We start from the raw sequence: 25045 nt of genomic DNA on the forward strand, positions 1-25045 counted from the left end.
TGCAACGGAAAAGAAACTTTGTGTTCTTTAGAAGCTAGGTGAAGGAAGCTTTCACACACACATGTCTCTCAGAACAGAGCATGTGGAGAGACGTTTGTTCATCTATCACAAAGGGAACGGGTTGCAGGAGAAAATTTTACTCTGGATTCTCAGGCTGCTTCCGAGTGCCGGTTTGCAGTTCCTACATTTTTTACTGTAAAACCGAGTTGGAGCTAGTACCTGTCCATATATATGTATGGAGTGGAGTATGCAACTGAAAAGAAACTTTGTGTACCCAACAAGCAAGGTGAAGGACGGCATTCACACACTCTTATCTCTCAGAACTGAGCATGTGGAGAGTCGTTCATTCATCTAGCACAAAGGGAACGGGTTTCAGGAGAAATTTGTACTCTGGTTTCTCAGACTGTTTCCTAGTGCCGGTTTGAATTTCCTGCAGTATTCACTGTAAAACCGAGTTGGAGCTTGTATCTCCAAATTTATATGTATGGAGTGGATTTTGCAACTGAAAGGAAACTTTGTGTTCTCAACAAGCAAGTTTAAAGAAGGCTTTCACACATACTTATCTCTCAGAACTGAGCATGTGGAGAGACGTTTGTTCATCTAGCACAAAGGAACTGGTTGCAGAGAAATTTTTACTCTGGTTTCTAAGATTGTTTCCTAGTGCCGGTTTGATGTTCCTGCAGTTTTCACTGTAAAACGGAGTTGGAGCTAGTACCACCCCATATATATGTATGGAGTGGAGTTTGCAACTGAAGAGAAACTTTGTGTTCCCAACAAGCTAGGTGAAGGACGGCTTTCACACACACATACCTCTCAGAACTGAGCATGTGGAGAAACGTTCGTTCATCTAGCACAAATGGAACGGGTTGCAGGGGAAACTTTTACTCTGGTTTCTCAGTGTGTTTCCTAGTGCCGGTTTGAAGTTCCTGCAGTTTTCACTGTAAAACCGAGTTGGAAGTAGTACCTCCCCTTATATATGTATGGAGTGGAGTTTGCAACTGAAGAGAAACTTTGTGTTCCCAACAAGCTAGGTGAAGGACGGCTTTCAGACACACTTAACTCTCAGCACTGTGCATGTGGAGAGACGTTCGTTCATCTAGCACAAAGGGAACGGGTTGCAGGAGAAACTTTTACTCTGGTTTCTCAGTATGTTTCCTAGTGCCGGTTTGAAGTTCCTGCAGTTTTCACTGTAAAACCGTGTTGGAACTAGTACCTCCCCTTATATATGTATGGAGTGGAGTTGGCAACTGAAGAGAACCTTTGTGTTCCCAAAAAGCTAGGTGAAGGACGGCTTTCACTCACACTTATCTCTCAGAACTAAGCATGTGGAGAGACGTTCGTTCATCTAGCACAAAGGGAACGGGTTGCAGGAGAAAATTTTACTCTGGTTTCTCAGTCTGTTTCCTAGTGCCGGTTTGAATTTCCTGCAGTTTTCACTGTAAAACCGAGTTGGAGCTAGTGCCTCCCTATATATATGTATGGAGTGGAGTTTCCAACTTAAGAGAATCTTTGTGTTCCCACAAGCTAGTTGAAGGACGGCTTTCACACACACATATCTCTCAGAACTGAACATGTGGAGAGACGTTCGTTCATCTATCACAAAGGGAACGGGTTGCAGCAGAAACTTTTACTCTGGTTCTCAGTCTGTTTCCTAGTGCCGTTTTGAAGTTCCTGCAATTTTCACTGTAAAACAGAGTTGGAACTAGTACCTCACCATATATATATATGGATTGGAGTTTGCAAATGAAGAGAAACTTTGTGTTCCCAACAAGCTAGGTGAAGGACGGCTTCCACACACACTTATCTCTCAGAACTGAGCATGTGGAGAGACGTTCGTTCATCTAGCACAAATGGAACGGGTTTCAGGAGAAACTTTTACTCTGGTTTCTCAGTCTGTTTCCTAGTGCCGGTTTGAAGTTCCTGCAGTTTTCACTGTAAAACCGATTTGGAGCTAGTACCTCCCCTTATATATGTATGGAGTGGAGTTTGCAACTGAAGAGAAACTTTGTGTTCCCAACAAGCTAGTTGAAGGACGGCTTTCACACACACATATCTCTCAGAACTGAGCATGTGGAGAGACGTTCGTTCATCTAGCACAAAGGGAACGAGTTGCAGTAGAAACTTTTACTCTGCTTCTCAGTCTGTTTCCTAGTGCCGTTTTGAAGTTCCTGCAGTTTTCACTGTAAAACCGAGTTGGAGCTAGTAACTCCCCATATATATGTATGGAGTGTAGTTTGCAACTGAAGAGAAACTTTGTGTTCCCAACAAGCTAGGTGAAGGACCGCTTTCACACACACTTACCACTCAGAAATGAGCATGTGGAGAGACGTTCATTCATCTAGCACAAATGGAAAGGGTTGCAGGAGAAACGTTTACTCTGGTTTCTCAGTCTGTTTCCTAGTGCCGGTTTGAAGTTCCTGCAGTTTTCACTGTAAAACCGAGTTGTAGCTAGTACCTCCCCATATATATGATTGGTGTGGAGTTTGTAACTGAAAAGAAGCTTTGTGTTCCCAACAAGCTAGGTGAAGGGCGGCTTTCACACACAGTTATCTCTCAGAACTGAGCATGTGGAGAGACGTTCGTTCATCTAGCACAAAGGGAACGGGTTGCAGGAGAAATTTAAATCTGCTTTCTCAGTCTGTTTCCTAGTGCCGGTTTGAAGTTCCTGCAGTTTTCACTGTAAAACCGAGTTGGAGCTAGTACTTCCCCATATATATGTATGGAGTGGAGTTTGAAACTGAAGAGAAACTTTGTGTTCCCAAAAAGCTAGGTGAAGGACGGCTTTCACACATAATTATCTCTCAGAACTGAGCATGTGGAGAGACGTTCTTTCATCTAGCACAAAGGGAACGGGTTGCAGGTGAAACTTTTACTCTGGTTTTTCAGTCTGTTTCCTAGTGCCGGTTTGAAGTTCCTGCAGTTTTCACTGTAAAACCGAGTTGGAGCTTGTACATCCCCATATATATGTATGGAGTTGAGTTTGCAACTGAAGAGAAACTTTGTGTTCCCAACAATCAAGGTGAAGAACGGCTTTCACACACACTTATCTCTCAGAACTGAGCATATGGAGAGACGTTCGTTCATCTAGCACAAAGGGAACGGGTTGCAGGATAAACATTTACTCTGGTTTCTCAGTCTGTTTCCTAGTGCCGGTTTGAAGTTCCTGCAGTTTTCACTGTAAAACCGAGTTGGAGCTAGTACCTCCCCATATATATGTATGGAGTGGAGTTTGCAACTGAAGAGAAACTTTGTGTTCCCAACAAGCTAGTTGAAGGACGGCTTTCACACACACTTATCTCTCAGAACTGAGCATGTGGAGAGAGGTTCGTTCATCTAGCACAAAGGGAACGGGTTGCAGTTGGTATTTTACTCTGGTTTCTCAGTCTGTTTCCTAGTGCCGGTTTGAAGTTTCTGCAGTTTTCACTGTAAAACCGAGTTGGAGCTAGTACCTCCCCATATATATGTATGGAGTGGAGTTTGCAACTGAAGAGAAACTTTGTGTTCCCAACAAGCTAGGTGAAGGACGGCTTTCACACACACTTATCTCTCAGAACTGAGCATGTGGAGAGACGTTCGTTCATCTAGCACAAAGGGAACGGGTTGCAGTAGAAACTTTTACTCTGGTTTCTCGGTCTATTTCCTAGTGCCGGTTTGAAGTTCCTGCAGTTTTCACTGTAAAACCGAGTTGGAGCTAGTACCTCCCCATATATATGTATGGAGTGGAGTTTGCAACTGAAAAGAAACTTTGTGTTCCCAACAAGCTAGGTGAAAGACGGCTTTCACACACACTTATTTCTCAGTACTGAGCATGTGGAAAGACGTTCGTCCATCTAGCACAAAGGGAACGGGTTGCATGGGAAACTTTTTCTCTGGTTTCTCAGTCTCTTTCCTAGTGCCCGTTTGAAGTTCCTGCAGTTTTCACTGTGAAACCGAGTTGGAGCTAGTATCTCCCCATATATATGTATGGAGTGGAGATTGCAACAGAAAAGAAACTTTGTGTTCCCAACAAGCTAGGTGAAGGACGGCTTTCACACACACTTATCTCTCAGAACTGAGCATGTGGAGAGACGTTCGTTCATCTAGCACAAAGGGAACGGGTTGCAGTTGGTACTTTTACTCTGGTTTCTCAGTCTGTTTCCTAGTGCCGGTTTGAAGTTTCTGCAGTTTTCACTGTAAACCCGAGTTGGAGCTCGTACCTCCCCATATATATGTATGGAGTGGAGTTTGCAACTGAAGAGAAATTTTGTGTTCCCAACAAGCTAGGTGAAGGACGGCTTTCACACACACTTATCTCTCAGAAATGAGCATGTGGAGAGACGTTCGTTCATCTAGCACAAAGGGAACGGGTTGCAGTAGAAACTTTTACTCTGGTTTCTCGGTCTGTTTCCTAGTGCCTGTTTGAAGTTCCTGCAGTTTTCACTGTAAAACCGAGTTGGAGCTAGTACCTCCCCATATATATGTATGGAGTGGAGTTTGCAACTGAAAAGAAACTTTGTGTTCCCAACAAGCTTGGTGAAAGACGGCTTTCACACACACTTATTTCTCAGTACTGAGCATGTGGAGAGACGTTCGTCCATCTAGCACAAAGGGACCGGGTTGAAGGGGAAACTTTTTCTCTGGTTTCTCAGTCTCTTTCCTAGTGCCCGTTTGAAGTTCCTGCAGTTTTCACTGTGAAACCGATTTGGAGCTAGTATCTCCCCATATATATTTTTGGAGTGGAGTTTGCAGCAGAAAAGAAACTTTGTGTTCCCAACAAGCTAGGTGAAGGACGGCTTTCACACACACTTATCTCTCAGAACTGAGTATGTGGTGAGACGTTCGTTCATCTAGCACAAAGGAAACAGTTTGCAGGCGAAATTTTTACTTTGGTTTCTCAGGCTGTTTCCTAGTGCCGGTTTGAATTTCATGCATTTTTCACTGTAAAACCGAGTTGGAGCCAGTACCTCCCCATATATATGTACGGATTGGAGATAGCAACTGAAAAGAAACTTTTTCTTCCCAAAAATCTATGTGAAAGTCGGCTTTAACACACACATATCTCTCAGAACTGAGCATGTGGAGAGACGTTCGTTCATCTAGCAACAAGGGAACGTGTTGCATTAGAACATTTACTCTGGATTCTCAGGCTTTTTCCTAGTGCCGTTTTGAAGTTCCTGCAGTTTTCACTGTAAAATCGAGTTGGAGTTAGTACCTCCCCATATATAAGTATGGAGTGGAGTTTGCAACTCAAAAGAATCTTTGTGATGCTTAGAAGCTATGTGAAGGAAGCTTTCACCCACAATTATCACTGAGAAATGAGCATGTGGAGAGACGTTCGTTCATGTAGCACAGAGGGAACGGGATGCAGGGGAAAATTTTACTCTGGTTTCTCAGGCTGTTTCCTAGGGCCGGTTTGCTGTTCCTACAGTTTTCACTGTAAAACCGAGTTGGAGCTAGTACTTCCCCTTATATATGTAAGGAGTGGAGTTTGCAACTGAAAAGAAACTTTGTGTTCCCAACAAGCTAGGTGAAGGACGGCATTCACACACACTTATCTCTCAGAACTGAGCATGTGGAGAGTCGTTCGTTCATCTAGCACAAAGGGAACCGGTATCAGGAGAAATTTTTACTCTGGTTTCTCAGCCTGTTTCCTAGTGCCGGTTTGAATTTCCTGCAGTTTTCACTGTAAAACAGAGTTGGAGCTAGTACCTCCAAATTTATATGTATGGAGTGGGGTTTGCAACTGAAAGGAAACTTTGTGTTCCCAACAAGCAAGATTAAGGAAGACTTTCAGACACACTTATCTCTCAGAACTGAGCATGTGGAGAGACGTTTGTTCATCTAGCTCAAAGGGAACTGGTTGCAGGGGAAATTTTTACTCTGGTTTCTAAGGCTTTTTCCTAGTGCCGTTTGAAAATTCCTGCAGTTTTCATTGTGAAACCGTGTTGGAGCTAGTATATCCCCTTATATATTAAGGAGTGGAGTTTCAACTGAAAAGAAACTTTGTGTTCCCAACAAGCTAGGTGAAGGCGGCTTTCACACACACTTATCCCTCAGAACTGAGCATGTGGAGAGACGTTCGTTCATCTAGCACAAAGGGAACGTGTTGCAGGTGGTACTATTACTCTGGTTTCTCAGTCTGTTTCCTAGTGCCGGTTTGAAGTTCCTGCAGTTTTCACTGTAAAACCGAGTTTGAGCTAGTACCTCCCCATATATATGTATGGAGTGGAGTTTGCAACTGAAGAGAAACTTTGTGTTCCCAACAAGCTAGGTGAAGGACGGCTTTCACACACACTTATCTCTCAGAACTGAGCATGTGGAGAGACGTTCGTTCATCTAGCAAAAATGGAACGGTTTGCAGGGGAAACTTTTACTGTGGTTTCTCAGTCTGTTTCCTAGTGCCGGTTTGAAGTTCCGGCAGTTTTCACTGTAAAACCGAGTTGGAGCTAGTACCTCCCCATATATATGTATGGAGTGGAGTTTGCAACTGAAGAGAAACTTTGTGTTCCCAACAAGCTAGGTGAAGGACGGCTTTCACACTGAATTATCTCTCAGAACTGAGCATGTGGAGAGACGTTCGTTCATCTAGCACAAATGGAACGGGTTGCAGGATAAACATTTACTCTGGATTTTCAGTCTGTTTCCTAGTGCCGGTTTGAAGTTCCTGCAGTTTTCACTGTAAAACCGAGTTGGAGCTAGTACCTCCCCATATATATGTATGGAGTTGGGTTTGCAACTGAAGAGAATCTTTGTGTTCCCAACAAGCTAGGTGAAGGACGGCTTTCACACACACTTATCTCTCAGAACTGAGCATGTGGAGAGACTTTCGTTCATCTAGCACAAAGGGAACGTGTTGCAGGTGGTACTTTTACTCTGGTTTCTCAGTCTGTTTCCTAGTGCCGGTTTGAAGTTCCTGCAGTTTTCATTTTAAAACCGAGTTGGAGCTAGTACTTCCCCAAATATATGTATGGAGTGGAGTTTGCAACTGAAGAGAATCTTTGTGTTCCAAACAAGCTAGGTGAAGGACGGCTTTCACACACAATTTTCACTCAGAACTGAGCATGTGGAGAGACGTTCGTTCATCTAGCACAAAGGAAACGTGTTGCAGGTGGTACTTTTACTCTGGTTTCTCAGTCTGTTTCCTAGTGCCAGTTTGAATTTCCTGCAGTTTTCACTGTAAAACCGAGTTGGAGCTAATTCCTCCCCATATATATGTATGGAGTGGAGTTTGCAACTAAAGAGAAACTTTGTGTTCCCAACACGCTAGGTGAAGGACGGCTTTCACACACACTTATCTCTCAGATCTGAGCATGTGGAGAGACGTTCGTTCGTCTAGCAAAAAGGGAACGTGTTGCAGTAGAAACTTTTACTCTGGTTTCTCAGTCTGTTTCACAGTGCCGGTTTGAAGTTCCTGCAGTTTTCACTGTAAAACCGAGTTAGAGCTAGTACCTCCCCATATATATGTATGGAGTGGAGTTTGCAACTGAAGAGAAACTTTGTGTTCCCAACAAGCTAGGTGAAGGACGGCTTTCACACACACTTATCTCTCAGAACTGAGCATATGGAGAGACGTTCGTTCATCTAGCACAAAGGAAACTTGTTGCAGGTGGTACTTTTACTCTGGTTTCTCAGTCTGTTTCACAGTGCCGGTTTGAAGCTCCTGCATTTTTCACTGTAAAACCGAGTTAGAGCTAGTACCTCCCCTTATATATGTATGGAGTGGAGTTTGCAACTGAAGAGAAACTTTGTGTTCCCAAAAATATAGGTGAAGTACGGCATTCACGTACACTTATCTCTCAGAAATGTGCATGTCGAGAGTCGTTCATTCATCTAGCACAAAGAGAATGGGTTGCAGGAGAAAGTTTTACTGTGGTTTCTCAGGCTGTTTCCTAGTGCATGTTTGAAGTTCCTGCACTTTTCACTGTAAAACCTATTTGGGGCTAGTACCTCCCCATATATATATATGGAGTGGAGTTTGCAAATGAAAAGAAACTATTTTTCCCAACAAGCTAGGTGAAGGACGGCATTCACGAACACTTATCTCTCAGAACTGAGTATGTGGAGAGACGTTCGTTCATCTAGCACAAAAGAAACAGTTTGCAGGCGAAATTTTTACTTAGGTTTCTCAGGCTGTTTCCTAGTGCCGGTTTGAATTTCCTGCATTTTTCACTGTAAAACCGAGTTGGAGCCAGTACCTCCCCATATATATGTACGGATTGGAAATTGCAACTGAAAAGAACCTTTTTCTTCCCAAAAATCTATGTGAAAGACGGCTTTAACACACACATATCTCTCAGAACTGAGCATGTGGAGAGACGTTCGTTCATCTAGCAACAAGGGAACGGGTTGCATTTGAACATTTACTCTGGATTCTCAGGCTTTTTCCTAGTGCCGTTTTGAAGTTCCTGCAGTTTTCACTGTAAAATCGAGTTGGAGCTAGTACCTCCCCATATATAAGTATGGAGTGGAGTTTGCAACTCAAAAGAATCTTTGTGATCCTTAGAAGCTAGGTGAAGGAAGCTTTCACCCACAATTATCACTGAGAAATGAGCATGTGGAGAGACGTTCGTTCATGTAGCACAGAGGGAACGGGTTGCAGGGGAAAATTTTACTCTGGTTTCTCAGGCTGTTTCCTAGGGCCGGTTTGCTGTTCCTACAGTTTTCACTGTAAAAACGAGTTGGAGCTAGTACTTCCCCTTATATATGTATGGAGTGGAGTTTGCAACTGAAAAGAAACTTTGTGTTCCCAACAAGCTAGGTGAAGGACGGCATTCACACACACTTATCTCTCAGAACTGAGCATGTGGAGAGTCGTTCGTTCATCTAGCACAAAGGGAACCGGTATCAGGAGAAATTTTTACTCTGGTTTCTCAGCCTGTTTCCTAGTGCCGGTTTGTATTTCCTGCAGTTTTCCCTGTAAAACAGAGTTGGAGCTAGTACCTCCAAATTTATATGTATGGAGTGGGGTTTGCAACTGAAAGGAAACTTTGTGTTCCCAACAAGCAAGATTAAGGAAGGCTTTCAGACACACTTATCTCTCAGAACTGAGCATGTGGAGAGACGTTTGTTCATCTAGCTCAAAGGGAACTGGTTACAGGGGAAATTTTTACTCTGGTTTCTAAGGCTTTTTCCTAGTGCCGTTTGAAAATTCCTGCAGTTTTCATTGTGAAACCGTGTTGGAGCTAGTATATCCCCTTATATATATAAGGAGTGGAGTTTCAACTGAAAAGAAACTTTGTGTTCCCAACAAGCTAGGTGAAGGCGGCTTTCACACACACTTATCCCTCAGAACTGAGCATGTGGAGAGACGTTCGTTCATCTAGCAAAAAGGGAACGGGTTGCAGCAGAAACATTTACTCTGGATTCTCAGGCTATTTCCTAGTGCCGGTTTGAAGTTCCTGCAGTTTTCAATGTAAAACCGAGTTGGGGCTAGTACTTCCACATATATATGTATGGAGTGGTGTTGGCAACTGAAAAGAAACATTGTGTTCCCAAAAAGCTAGGTGAAGTATGGCATCATGGACAATTATCTCTCACAACTGAGTTTGTGGAGAGACGTTCGTTCATCTAGCACAAAGGGAACGGGATGCAGGGTAAACATTTACACTGTATTCTTAGGCTGTTTCATAGTGCCGGATTTAAGTTCCTGCAGTTTAAATTGTGAAACCGATTTGGAGCTAGTAAATCCCCATATATATTTGTGGATTGGAGATTGCATCTTAAAAAAACTTTGTGTTAAAAACAAGATAGGTGAAGGACGGCTTTCACACCAAATTATCTCTCCGAAATGTGCATGTGAGAGTCGTTCATTCATCTAGCACAAAGAGAATGGGTTGCAGGAGAGAATTTACTCTAGTATCTCAGGCTGTTTCCTAGTGCCGGGTTGAAGATCTTGCACTTTCCACTGTGAAAACTATTTGGAGCTAGAACCTCCCCATATATATGTACGTAGTGGAGTTTGCAACTGAAAAGAATCTTTGTTTTCCCAACAAGCAATTTGAAGGACTGCTTTCACACACACTTATCTATCAGAACTGAGCATGTGGAGAGACGATCGTTCATCTAGCAAAAAGGGAACGGGTTGCATTAGAACATTTACTCTGGATTCTCAGGGTTTTTCCTAGTGCCGTTTTGAAGTTCCTGCATTTTTCACTGTAAAAATGATTTGGAGCTAGTACCTCCCCAAATATAAGTATGGAGTGGAGGTTGCAACGGAAAAGAAACTTTGTGTTCTTTAGAAGCTAGGTGAAGGAAGCTTTCACACACACATGTCTCTCAGAACTGAGCATGTGGAGAGACGTTCGTTCATCTATCACAAAGGGAACGGGTTGCAGGAGAAAATTTTACTCTGGATTCTCAGGCTGTTTCCGAGGGCCGGTTTCCAGTTCCTACATTTTTGACTGTAAAACCGTGTTGGAGCTAGTACCTCTCCTTATATATGTATGGAGTGGAGTATGCAACTGAAAAGAAACTTTGTGTTCCCAACAAGCAAGGGGAAGGACGGCATTCACACACACTTATCTCTCAGAACTGAGCATGTGGAGAGTCGTTCGTTCATCTAGCACAAAGGGAACGGGTTTCAGGAGAAATTTGTACTCTGGATTCTCAGACTGTTTCCTAGTGCCGGTTTGAATTTCCTGCAGGATTCACTGTAAAACCGAGTTGAAGCTTGTACCTCCAAATTTATATGTATGGAGTGGATTTTGCAACTGAAAGGAAACTTTGTGTTCCCAACAAGCAAGTTTAAAGAAGGCTTTCACACACACTTATCTCTCAGAACTGAGCATGTGGAGAGACGTTCGTTCATCTAGCACAAAGGGAACGGATTGCAGGAGAAACTTATACTCTGGTTTCTCAGTCTGTTTCCTAGTGCCGGTTTGAAGTTCCTGCAGTTTTCACTGTAAAACCGAGTTGGAGCTAGTGCCTCCCCATATATATGTATGGAGTGGAGTTTTCAACTTAAGAGAATCTTTTTGTTCCCACAAGCTAGTTGAAGGACGGCTTTCACACACACGTATCTCTCAGAACTGAGCATGTGGAGAGACGTTCGTTCATTTATCACAATGGGAACGGGTTGCAGGAGAAACTTTTACTCTGGTTCTCAGTCTGTTTCCTACTGCCGGTTTGAAGTTCCTGCAGTTTTCACTGTAAAACCGAGTTGGAGCTAGTACCTTCCCTTTATATATGTATGGAGTGGAGTTTGCAACAGAAGAGAAACTTTGTGTTCCCAACAAGCTAGGTGAAGGAAGGCTTTCACACACACTTACCTCTCAGAAATGAGCATGTGGAGAGACGTTCGTTCATCTAGCACAAAGGGAACGGGTTGCAGGAGAAACTTTTACTCTGGTTTCTCAGTTTGTTTCCTAGTGCCGGTTTGAAGTTCCTGCAGTTTTCACTGTAAAACCGAGTTGGAACTAGTACCTCCCCTTATATATGTATGGAGTGGAGTTGGCAACTGAAGAGAAATTTGTGTTCCCAAAAAGCTAGGTGAAGGATGGCTTTCACACACACATCTCTCAGAACTGAGCATGTGGAGAGACGTTCTTTCATCTAGCACAAAGGGAACGGTTTGCAGGAGAAACTTTTACTCTGGTTTCTCAGTCTGTTTCCTAGTGCCGGTTTGAAGTTCCTGCAGTTTTCACTGTAAAACCGAGTTGGAGCTAGTGCCTACCTATATATATGTATGGAGTGGAGTTTGCAACTGAAGAGAAAGTTTGTGTTCCCACAAGCTTGTTGAAGGACGGCTTTCACACACACGTATCTCTCAGAAATGAGCATGTGGAGAGACGTTCGTTCATCTAGCACAAAGGGAACGGGTTGCAGGAGAAACTTTTACTCTGGTTCTCAGTCTGTTTCCTAGTGCCGGTTTGAAGTTCCTGCAGTTTTCACTGTAAAACCGAGTTGGAGCTAGTACCTCCCCATATATATGTATGGAGTGGAGTTTGCAACTGAAGAGAAACTTTGTGTTCCCAGCAAGCTAGGTGAAGGACGTCTTTCACACACACAAATCTCTCAGAACTGAGCATGTGGAGAGACGTTCGTTCATCTAGCACAAGGGGAAAAGGTTGCAGGAGAAACAATTACTCTGGTTTCTCAGTCTGTTTCCTAGTGCCGGTTTTAAGTTCCTGCAGTGTTCACTGTAAAACCTAGTTGGAGCTAGTACCTCCCCATATATATGTTTGGAGTGGAGTTTGTAACTGAAAAGAAACTTTGTGTTCCCAACAAGCTAGGTGAAGGACGGCTTTCACACACAGTTATCTCTCAGAAATGAGCATGTGGAGAGACGTTCGTTCATCTAGCACAAAGGGAACGGGTTGCAGGAGAAACTTTACTCTGCTTTCTCAGTCTGTTTCCTAGTGCCGGTTTGAAGTTCCTGCCGTTTTCACTGTAAAACCGAGTTGGAGCTTGTACCTCCCCATATATATGTATGGAGTGGAGTTTGCAACTGAAGAGAAACTTTGTGTTCCCAAAAAGCTACGTGAAGGACGGCTTTCACACACAATTATCTCTCAGAACTGAGCATGTGGAGAGACCTTCGTTCATCTAGCACAAAGGGAAAGGGTTGCAGGAGAAACTTTTACTCTGGTGTTTCAGTCTGTTTCCTAGGTCCGGTTTGAAGTTCCTGCAGTTTTCACTGAAAAACCGAGTTAGAGCAAGTACCTCCCCATATATATGTATGGAGTGGAGTTTGCAACTGAAGAGAAACTTTGAGTTCCCAACAATCTAGGTGAAGAACGGCTTTCACACACACTTATCTCTCAGAACTGAGCATGTGGAGAGACGTTCGTTCATCTAGCACAAAGGGAACGGGTTGCAGGAGAAACTTTTACTCTGGATTCTCAGACTTTTTCTAGTGCCGGTTTGAAGTTCCTGCAGTTTTCACTGTAAAACCGAGTTGGAGCTAGTACCTCCCCATATATATGTATGGAGTTGGGTTTGCAACTGAAGAGAATCTTTGTGTTCCCAACAAGCTAGGAGAAGGACGGCTTTCACACACACTTATCTCTCAGAAATGAGCATGTGGAGAGACGTTCGTTCATCTAGCACAAAGGGAGCGGGTTGCAGGTGGTACTTCTACTCTGGATTCTCAGTCTGTTTCCTAGTGCCGGTTTGAAGTTCCTGCAGATTTCATTTTAAAACCGAGTTGGAGCTAGTACCTCCCCATATATATGTATGGAGTGGAGTTTGCAACTGAGGAGAATCTTTGTGTTCCCAAGAAGCTAGGTGAAGGAAGGCTTTCACACACACTTATCTCTCAGAACTGAGCATGTGGAGAGACATTCGTTCATCTAGCACAAAGGGAACGTGTTGCAGGTGGTACTATTACTCTGGTTTCTCAGTCTGTTCCTAGTGCCGATTTGAAGTTCCTGCAGTTTTCACTGTAAAACCGAGTTTGAGCTAGTACTTCCCCATATATATGTATGGAGTGGAGTTTGCAACTGAAGAGAAACTTTGTGTTCCCAACAAGCTAGGTGAAGGACGGCTTTCACACACACTTATCTCTCAGAACTGAGCATGTGGAGAGACGTTCATTCATCTAGCACAAATGGAACGGTTTGCAGGGGAAACTTTTACTGTGGTTTCTCAGTCAGTTTCCTAGTGCCGGTTTGAAGTTCCTGCAGTTTTCACTGTAAAATCGAGTTGGAGCTAATACCTCCCCATATATATGTATGGAGTGGAGTTTCCAACTGAAGAGAAACTTTGTGTTCCCAACAAGCTAAGTGAAGGACGGCTTTCACACACAATTATCTCTCAGAACTGAGCATGTGGAGAGACGTTCGTTTATCTAGTACAAATGGAACGGTTTGCAGGATAAACATTTACTCTGGTTTTTCAGTCTGTTTCCTAGTGCCGGTTTGAAGTTCCTGCAGTTTTCACTGTAAAAACGAGTTGGAGCTAGTACCTCCCCATACATATGTATGGAGTGGAGTTTGCAACTGAAGAGAAACTTTGTGTTCCCAACAATCTAGGTGAAGAACGGCTTTCACACACACTTATATCTCAGAACTGAGCATGTGGAGAGAAGTTCGTTCATCTAGCACAAAGGGAACGGGTTGAAGGAGAAACTTTTACTCTGGTTTCTCAGCCTGTTTCCTAGTGCCGGTATGAAGTTCCTGCAGTTTTCAATGTAAAATCGAGTTGGAGCTAGTACCTCCCCATATATATGTATGGAGTTGGGATTGCAACTGAAGAGAATCTATGTGTTCCCAACAAGCTAGGTGAAGGACAGCTTTCACACACACTTATCTCTCAGAACTGAGCATGTGGAGAGACGTTCGTTCATCTAGCACAAAGGGAACGGGTTGCAGGAGAAAATTTTACTCTGGTTTCTCAGTCTATTTCCTAGTGCCGATATGAATTTCCTGCAATTTTCACCGTTAAACCGAATTGGAGCTAGTATCTCCCCATATATATGTATGGAGTGGATTTTGCATCAGAAAAGAAACTTTGTGTTCCCAACAAGCTAGGTGAAGGACGGCTTTCACACACACTTATCTCTCAGATCTGAGCATGTGGAGAGACGTTCGTTCGTCTAGCACAAAAGGAACGTGTTGCAGTAGAAACTTTTACTCTGGTTTCTCAGTCTGTTTCACAGTGCCGGTTTGAAGTTCCTGCAGTTTTCACTGTAAAACCGAGTTAGAGCTAGTACTTACCCTTATATATGTATGGAGTGGAGTATACAACTGAAGAGAAACTTTGTGTTCAAAATAAACTAGGTGAAGTACGGTATTCACGTACACTTATCTCTCAGAAATGTGCATGTGGAGACTCGTTCATTCATCTAGCACAAAGAGAATGGGTTGCAGGAGAAAGTTTTACTGTGGTTTCTCAGGCTGTTTCCTAGTGCATGTTTGAAGTTCCTGCACTTTTCACTGTAAAAACTATTTTTAGCTAGTACCTCCCCATATATATGTATGGAGTGGAGTTTGCAAATGAAAAGAAACTATTTTTCCCAACAAGCTAGATGAAGGACGGCATTCACGCACACTTATCTCTCAGAACTGAGTATGTGGAGAACGTTCGTTCTTCTAGCACAAAGGAAACAGTTTGCAGGCGAAATTTTTACTTTGGTTTCTCAGGCTGTTTCCTAGTGCCGGTTTGAATTTCCTGCATTTTTCACTGTAAAACCGAGTTGGAACCATTACCTCCCCATATATATGTACGGATTGGAGATTGCAACTGAAAAGAAACTTTTTCTTCCTAAAAATCTATGTGAAAGACGGCTTTAACACACACATATCTCTCAGAACAGAGCATGTGGAGAGACGTTCGTTCATCTAGCAACAAGGGAACGGGTTGCATTAGAACATTTACTCTGGATTCTCAGGCTTTTTCCTAGTGCCGTTTTGAATTTCCTGCAGTTTTCACTGTAAAATAGAGTTGGAGCTAGTACCTCCCCATATATAAGTATGGAGTGGAGTTTGCAACTCAAAAGAATCTTTGTGATCCTTAGAAGCTAGGTGAAGGAAGCTTTCACCCACACTTATCGCTGAGAAATGAGCATGTGGAGAGACGTTCGTTCATGTAGCACAGAGGGAACGGGTTGCAGGGGAAAATTTTACTCTGGTTTCTCAGGCTGTTTCCTAGGGCCTGTTTGCTGTTCCTACAGTTTTCTCTGTAAAAACGAGTTGGAGCTAGTACTTCCCCTTATATATGTATGGAGTGGAGTTTGCAACTGAAAAGAAACTTTGTGTTCCCAACAAGATAGGTGAAGGACGGCATTCACACACACTTATCTCTCAGAACTGAGCATGTGGAGAGTCGTTCGTTCATCTAGCACAAAGGGAACCGGTATCAGGAGAAATTTTTACTCTGGTTTCTCAGCCTGTTTCCTAGTGCCGGTTTGAATTTCCTGCAGTTTTCACTGTAAAACAGAGTTGGAGCTAGTACCTCCAAATTTATATGTATGGAGTGGGGTTTGCAACTGAAAGGAAACTTTGTGTTCCCAACAAGCAAGATTAAGGAAGGCTTTCAGACACACTTATCTCTCAGAACTGAGCATGTGGAGAGACGTTTGTTCATCTAGCTCAAATGGAACTGGTTGCAGGGGAAATTTTTCTCTGGTTTCTAAGGCTTTTTCCTAGTGCCGTTTGAAAATTCCTGCAGTTTTCATTGTGAAACCGTGTTGGAGCTAGTATATCCCCTTATATATATAAGGAGTGTATTTTCAACTGAAAAGAAACTTTGTGTTCCCAACAAGCTAGGTGAAGGCGGCTTTCACACACACTTATCCCTCAGAACTGAGCATGTGGAGAGACGTTCGTTCATCTAGCAAAAAGTGAACGGGTTGCAGCTGAAACATTTACTCTGGATTCTCAGGCTATTTCCTAGTGCCGGTTTGAAGTTCCTGCAGTTTTCAATGTTAAACCGAGTTGGGGCTAGTACTTCCCCATATATATGTATGGAGTGGAGTTGCAAACTGAAAAGAAACATTGTGTTCCCAAAAAGCTAGGTGAAGTATGGCATCATGGACAATTATCTCTCACAACTGAGTTTGTGGAGAGACGTTCGTTCATCTAGCACAAAGGGAACGGGATGCAGGGTAAACTTTTACACTGGATTCTCAGGCTGTTTCATAGTGCCGGTTTTAAGTTCCTGCAGTTTAAATTGTGAAACCGATTTGGAGCTAGTAAATCCCCATATATATTTGTGGATTGGAGATTGCATCTTAAAAAAACTTTGTGTTAAAAAACAAGATAGGTGAAGGACGGCTTTCACACCAAATTATCTCTCAGAAATGTGCATGTGAGAGTCGTTCATTCATCTAGCACAAAGAGAATGGGTTGCAGGAGAAAATTTTACTCTAGTTTCTCAGGCTGTTTCCTAGTGCCGGGTTGAAGATCCTGCACTTTTCACTGTGAAACCTATTTGGAGCTAGAACCTCCCCATATATATGTACATAGTGGAGTTTGCAACTGAAAAGAATCTTTGTTTTCCCAACAAGCAATTTGAAGGACTGCTTTCACACACACTTATCTCTCAGAACTGAGCATGTGGAGAGACGTTCGTTCATCTAGCAAAAAGGGAACGGGTTGCATTAGAACATTTACTCTGGATTCTCAGGGTTTTTCCTAGTGCCATTTTGAAGTTCCTGCATTTTTCACTGTAAAAATGATTTGGAGCTAGTACCTCCCCAAATATAAGTATGGAGTGGAGGATGCAACGGAAAAGAAACTTTGTGTTCTTTAGAAGCTAGATGAAGGAAGCTTTCACACACACATGTCTCTCAGAACTGAGCATGTGGAGAGACGTTCGTTCATCTATCACAAAGGGAACGGGTTGCAGGAGAAAATTTTACTCTGGATTCTCAGGCTGTTTCCGAGGGCCGGTTTGCAGTTCCTACAATTTTGACTGTAAAACCGAATTGGAGCTAGTACCTCTCCTTATATATGTATGGAGTGGAGTTTGCAACTGAAGAGAAACTTTGTGTTCCCAACAAGCTAGATGAAGGACGGCTTTCATACACACTTATCTCTCAGAACTGAGCATGTGGAGAGACGTTCGTTCATCTAGCACAAAGGGAACGGGTTGCAGGAGAAACTTTTACTCTGGTTTCTCAGTCTGTTTCCTAGTGCCGGTTTGAAGTTCCTGCAGTTTTCACTGTAAAACCGAGTTGGAACTAGTACCTCCCAATATATATATATGGAGTGGAGTTTGCAACTGAAGAGAAACTTTGTGTTCCCAAAAAGCTAGGTGAAGGACGGCTTTCACACACAATTATCTCTCAGAACTGAGCATGTGGAGAGACGTTCGTTCATCTAGCACAAATTGAACGGGTTGCAGGAGAAACTTTTACTCTGGTTTCTCAGTCTGTTTCCTAGTGCCGGTTTGAAGTTCCTGCAGTTTTCACTGTAACACCGAATTGGAGCTAGTACCTCTCCTTATATATGTATGGAGTGGAGTTTGCAACTGAAGAGAAACTTTGTGTTCCCAACAAGCTAGGTGATGGACGGCTTTAACACACACATCTCTCAGAACTGAGCATGTGGAGAGACGTTCGTTCATCTAGCACAAAGGGAATGGGTTGCAGGAGAAACTTTTACTCTGGATTCTCAGGCTTTTTCCTAGTGCCGTTTTGAATTTCCTGCAGTTTTCACTGTAAAATAGAGTTGGAGCTAGTACCTCCCCATATATAAGTATGGAGTGGAGTTTGCAACTCAAAAGAATCTTTGTGATCCTTAGAAGCTAGGTGAAGGAAGCTTTCACCCACACTTATCGCTGAGAAATGAGCATGTGGAGAGACGTTCGTTCATGTAGCACAGAGGGAACGGGTTGCAGGGGAAAATTTTACTCTGGTTTCTCAGGCTGTTTCCTAGGGCCGGTTTGCTGTTCCTACAGTTTTCTCTGTAAAAACGAGTTGGAGCTAGTACTTCCCCTTATATATGTATGGAGTGGAGTTTGCAACTGAAAAGAAACTTTGTGTTCCCAACAAGATAGGTGAAGGACGGCATTCACACACACTTATCTCTCAGAACTGAGCATGTGGAGAGTCGTTCGTTCATCTAGCACAAAGGGAACCGGTATCAGGAGAAATTTTTACTCTGGTTTCTCAGCCTGTTTCCTAGTGCCGGTTTGAATTTCCTGCAGTTTTCACTGTAAAACAGAGTTGGAGCTAGTACCTCCAAATTTATATGTATGGAGTGGGGTTTGCAACTGAAAGGAAACTTTGTGTTCCCAACAAGCAAGATTAAGGAAGGCTTTCAGACACACTTATCTCTCAGAACTGAGCATGTGGAGAGACGTTTGTTCATCTAGCTCAAAGGGAATTGGTTGCAGGTGAAATTTTTCTCTGGTTTCTAAGGCTTTTTCCTAGTGCCGTTTGAAAATTCCTGCAGTTTTCATTGTGAAACCGTGTTGGAGCTAGTATATCCCCTTATATATATAAGGAGTGTATTTTCAACTGAAAAGAAACTTTGTGTTCCCAACAAGCTAGGTGAAGGCGGCTTTCACACACACTTATCCCTCAGAACTGAGCATGTGGAGAGACGTTCGTTCATCTAGCAAAAAGTGAACGGGTTGCAGCAGAAACATTTACTCTGGATTCTCAGGCTATTTCCTAGTGCCGGTTTGAAGTTCCTGCAGTTTTCAATGTAAAACCGAGTTGGGGCTAGTACTTCCCCATATATATGTATGGAGTGGAGTTGGCAACTGAAAAGAAACATTGTGTTCCCAAAAAGCTAGGTGAAGTATGGCATCATGGACAATTATCTCTCACAACTGAGTTTGTGGAGAGACGTTCGTTCATCTAGCACAAAGGGAACGGGATGCAGGGTAAACTTTTACACTGGATTCTCAGGCTGTTTCATAGTGCCGGTTTTAAGTTCCTGCAGTTTAAATTGTGAAACCGATTTGGAGCTAGTAAATCCCCATATATATTTGTGGATTGGAGATTGCATCTTAAAAAAACTTTGTGTTAAAAAACAAGATAGGTGAAGGACGGCTTTCACACCAAATTATTTCTCAGAAATGTGCATGTGAGAGTCGTTCATTCATCTAGCACAAAGAGAATGGGTTGCAGGAGAAAATTTTACTCTAGTTTCTCAGGCTGTTTCCTAGTGCCGGGTTGAAGATCCTGCACTTTTCACTGTGAAACCTATTTGGAGCTAGAACCTCCCCATATATATGTACATAGTGGAGTTTGCAACTGAAAAGGATCTTTGTTTTCCCAACAAGCAATTTGAAGGACTGCTTTCACACACACTTATCTCTCAGAACTGAGCATGTGGAGAGACGTTCGTTCATCTAGCAAAAAGGGAACGGGTTGCATTAGAACATTTACTCTGGATTCTCAGGGTTTTTCCTAGTGCCGTTTTGAAGTTCCTGCATTTTTCACTGTAAAAATGATTTGGAGCTAGTACCTCCCCAAATATAAGTATGGAGTGGAGGATGCAACGGAAAAGAAACTATGTGTTCTTTAGAAGCTAGATGAAGGAAGCTTTCACACACACATGTCTCTCAGAACTGAGCATGTGGAGAGACGTTCGTTCATCTATCACAAAGGGAACGGGTTGCAGGAGAAAATTTTACTCTGGATTCTCAGGCTGTTTCCGAGGGCCGGTTTGCAGTTCCTACAATTTTGACTGTAAAACCGATTTGGAGCTAGTACCTCTCCTTATATATGTATGGAGTGGAGTATGCAACTTAAAAGAAACTTTGTGTTCCCAACAAGCAAGGTGAAGGACGGCATTCACACACACTTATCTCTCAGAACTGAGCATGTGGAGAGTCGTTCGTTCATCTAGCACAAAGGGAACGGGTTTCAGGAGAAATTTGTACTCTGGTTTCTCAGACAGTTTCCTAGTGCCGGTTTGAATTTCCTGCAGGATTCACTGTAAAACTGATTTGGAGCTAGTACCTCCAAATTTATATGTATGGAGTGGATTTTGCAACTGAAAGGAAACTTTGTGTTCCCAACAAGCAAGTTTAAAGAAGGTTTTCACACATACTTATCTCTCAGAACTGAGCATGTGGAGAGACGTTTGTTCATCTAGCACAAAGGAACAGGTTGCAGAGAAATTTTTACTCTGGTTTCTAAGGCTGTTTCCTAGTGCCGGTTTGAAGTTCCTGCAGTTTTCACTGTAAAACCGAGTTGGAACTATTACCTCCCCTTATATATGTATGGAGTGGAGTTTGCAACTGAAGAGAAACTTTGTGTTCCCAACAAGCTAGGTGAAGGACGGCTTTCATACACACTTATCTCTCAGAACTGAGCATGTGGAGAGACGTTCGTTCATCTAGCACAAAGGGAACGGGTTGCAGGAGAAACTTTTACTCTGGTTTCTCAGTCTGTTTCCTAGTGCCGGTTTGAAGTTCCTGCAGTTTTCACTGTAAAACCGAGTTGGAACTAGTACCTCCCAATATATATATATGGAGTGGAGTTTGCAACTGAAGAGAAACTTTGTGTTCCCAAAAAGCTAGGTGAAGGACGGCTTTCACACACAATTATCTCTCAGAACTGAGCATGTGGAGAGACGTTCGTTCATCTAGCACAAATTGAACGGGTTGCAGGAGAAACTTTTACTCTGGTTTCTCAGTCTGTTTCCTAGTGCCGGTTTGAAGTTCCTGCAGTTTTCACTGTAACACCGAGTTGGAACTAGTACCTCCCCTTATATATGTATGGAGTGGAGTTGGCAACTGAAGAGAAAATTTGTGTTCCCAAAAAGCTAGGTGATGGACGGCTTTAACACACACATCTCTCAGAACTGAGCATGTGGAGTGACGTTCATTCATCTAGCACAAATGGAACGGGTTGCAGGAGAAACTTTTACTCTGGTTTCTCAGTCTGTTTCCTAGTGCCGGTTTGAAGTTCCTGCAGTTTTCACTGTAAAACCGAGTTGGAGCTAGTACCTCCCCATATATTTATGGAGTGGAGTTTGCAACTGAAGAGAAACTTTGTGTTCCCAGCAAGCTAGTTGAAGGACGGCTTTCACACACACATATCTCTCAGAAATGAGCATGTGGAGAGACGTTCGTTCATCTAGCACAAAGGGAATGGGTTGCAGGTGAAACTTTTACTCTGTTTCTCAGTCTGTTTCCTAGTGCCGGTTTGAAGTTCCTGCAGTTTTCATTTTAAAACCGAGTTGGAGCTAGTACCTCCACATATATGTGTATGGAGTGGAGTTTGCAACTGAAGAGAATCTTTGTGTTCCCAACAAGCTAGGTGAAGGAAGGCTTTCACACACACTTTTCTCTCAGAACTGAGCATGTGGAGAGACGTTCGTTCATCTAGCACAAAGGAACGGGTTGCAGGAGAAACTTTTACTCTGGTTTCTCAGTCTGTTTCCTAGTGCCGGTTTGAAGTTCCTGCAGTTTTCACTGTAAAACCGAGTTGGAGCTAGTACCTCCCCATATATATGTATCTAGTGGAGTTTGCAACTGAAGAGAAACTTTGTGTTCCCAACATGCTAGGTGAAGGACGGCTTTCACACACACTTATCTCTAAGAACTGAGCATGTGGAGAGACGTTCGTTCATCTAGCACAAATTGAACGGGTTGCAGGAGAAACTTTTACTCTGGTTTCTCAGTCTGTTTCCTAGTGCCGGTTTGAAGTTCCTGCAGTTTTCACTGTAAAACCGAGTTGGAACTAGTACCTCCCAATATATATATATGGAGTGGAGTTTGCAACTGAAGAGAAACTTTGTGTTCCCAAAAAGCTAGGTGAAGGACGGCTTTCACACACAATTATCTCTCAGAACTGAGCATGTGGAGAGACGTTCGTTCATCTAGCACAAATTGAACGGGTTGCAGGAGAAACTTTTACTCTGGTTTCTCAGTGTGTTTCCTAGTGCCGGTTTGAAGTTCCTGCAGTTTTCACTGTAACACCGAGTTGGAACTAGTACCTCCCCTTATATATGTATGGAGTGGAGTTGGCAACTGAAGAGAAACTTTGTGTTCCCAAAAAGCTAGGTGATGGACGGCTTTAACACACACATCTCTCAGAATTTAGCATGTGGAGTGACGTTCATTCATCTAGCACAAATGGAACGGGTTGCAGGAGAAACTTTTACTCTGGTTCTCAGTCTGTTTCCTAGTGCCGGTTTGAAGTTCCTGCAGTTTTCACTGTAAAACCGAGTTGGAGCTAGTACCTCCCCATATATTTATGGAGTGGAGTTTGCAACTGAAGAGAAACTTTGTGTTCCCAACAAGCTATTTGAAGGACGGCTTTCACACACACATATCTCTCAGAAAAGAGCATGTGGAGAGACGTTCGTTCATCTAGCACAAAGGGAATGGGTTGCAGGATAAACTTTTACTCTGTTTCTCAGTCTGTTTCCTAGTGCCGGTTTGAAGTTCCTGCAGTTTTCATTTTAAAACCGAGTTGGAGCTAGTACCTCCACATATATGTGTATGGAGTGGAGTTTGCAACTGAAGAGAATCTTTGTGTTCCCAACAAGCTAGGTGAAGGAAGGCTTTCACACACACTTTTCTCTCAGAACTGAGCATGTGGAGAGACATTCGTTCATCTAGCACAAAGGGAACGTGTTGCAGGTGGTACTATTACTCTGGTTTCTCAGTCTGTTTCCTAGTGCCGGTTTGAAGTTCCTGCATTTTTCACTGTAAAACCGAGTTTGAGCTAGTACTTCCCCATATATATATATGGATTGGAGTTTGCAACTGAAGAGAAACTTTGTGTTCCCAACAAGCTATGTGAAGGACGGCTTTCACACACACTTATCTCTCAGAACTGAGCATGTGGAGAGACGTTCGTTCATCTAGCACAAATGGAACGGTTTCCAGGGGAAACTTTTACTGTCTTTTCTCAGTCAGTTTCCTAGTGCCGGTTTGAAGTTCCTGCAGTTTTCACTGTAAAACCGAGTTGGAACTAGTACCTCCCAATATATATATATGGAGTGGAGTTTGCAACTGAAGAGAAACTTTGTGTTCCCAAAAAGCTAGGTGAAGGACGGCTTTCACACACAATTATCTCTCAGAACTGAGCATGTGGAGAGACGTTCGTTCATCTAGCACAAATTGAACGGGTTGCAGGAGAAACTTTTACTCTGGTTTCTCAGTCTGTTTCCTAGTGCCGGTTTGAAGTTCCTGCAGTTTTCACTGTAACACCGAGTTGGAACTAGTACCTCCCCTTATATATGTATGGAGTGGAGTTGGCAACTGAAGAGAAACTATGTGTTCCCAAAAAGCTAGGTGATGGACGGCTTTAACACACACATCTCTCAGAACTGAGCATGTGGAGTGACGGTCATTCATCTAGCACAAATGGAACGGGTTGCAGGAGAAACTTTTACTCTGGTTTCTCAGTCTGTTTCCTAGTGCCGGTTTGAAGTTCCTGCAGTTTTCACTGTAAAACCGAGTTGGAGCTAGTACCTCCCCATATATTTATGGAGTGGAGTTTGCAACTGAAGAGAAACTTTGTGTTCCCAACAAGCTAGTTGAAGGACGGCTTTCACACACACATATCTCTCAGAAATGAGCATGTGGAGAGACGTTCGTTCATCTAGCACAAAGGGAATGGGTTGCAGGAGAAACTTTTACTCTGTTTCTCAGTCTGTTTCCTAGTGCCGGTTTGAAGTTCCTGCAGTTTTCATTTTAAAACCGAGTTGGATCTAGTACCTCCACATATATGTGTATGGAGTGGAGTTTGCAACTGAAGAGAATCTTTGTGTTCCCAACAAGCTAGGTGAAGGAAGGCTTTCACACACACTTTTCTCTCAGAACTGAGCATGTGGAGAGACATTCGTTCATCTAGCACAAAGGGAACGTGTTGCAGGTGGTACTATTACTCTGGTTTCTCAGTCTGTTTCCTAGTGCCGGTTTGAAGTTCCTGCAGTTTTCACTGTAAAACCGAGTTTGAGCTAGTACTTCCCCATATATATATATGGATTGGAGTTTGCAACTGAAGAGAAACTTTGTGTTCCCAACAAGCTATGTGAAGGACGGCTTTCACACACACTTATCTCTCAGAACTGAGCATGTGGAGAGACGTTCGTTCATCTAGCACAAATGGAACGGTTTCCAGGGGAAACTTTTACTGTGGTTTCTCAGTCAGTTTCCTAGTGCCGGTTTGAAGTTCCTGCAGTTTTCACTGTAAAATCGAGTTGGAGCTAATACCTCCCCATATATATGTATGGAGTGGAGTTTGCAACTGAAGAGAAACTTTGTGTTCCCAAAAAGCTAGGTGAAGGACGGCTTTCACACACACTTATCTCGCAGAACTGAGCATGTGGAGAGACGTTCGTTCATCTAGCACAAAGGGAACGGGTTGCAGGAGAAACTTTTACTCTGGTTTCTCAGTCTGTTTCCTAGTGCCGGTTTGAAGTTCCTGCAGTTTTCACTGTAAAACCGAGTTGGAACTAGTACCTCCCAATATATATATATGGAGTGGAGTTTGCAACTGAAGAGAAACTTTGTGTTCCCAAAAAGCTAGGTGAAGGACGGCTTTCACACACAATTATCTCTCAGAACTGAGCACGTGGAGAGACGTTCGTTCATCTAGCACAAATTGAACGGGTTGCAGGAGAAACTTTTACTCTGGTTTCTCAGTCTGTTTCCTAGTGCCGGTTTGAAGTTCCTGCAGTTTTCACTGTAACACCGAGTTGGAACTAGT

This window comes from Camelus bactrianus, unplaced genomic scaffold (assembly GCF_048773025.1).
Source record: "Camelus bactrianus isolate YW-2024 breed Bactrian camel unplaced genomic scaffold, ASM4877302v1 HiC_scaffold_44, whole genome shotgun sequence".
NCBI classification, from domain to species: domain Eukaryota; kingdom Metazoa; phylum Chordata; class Mammalia; order Artiodactyla; family Camelidae; genus Camelus; species Camelus bactrianus.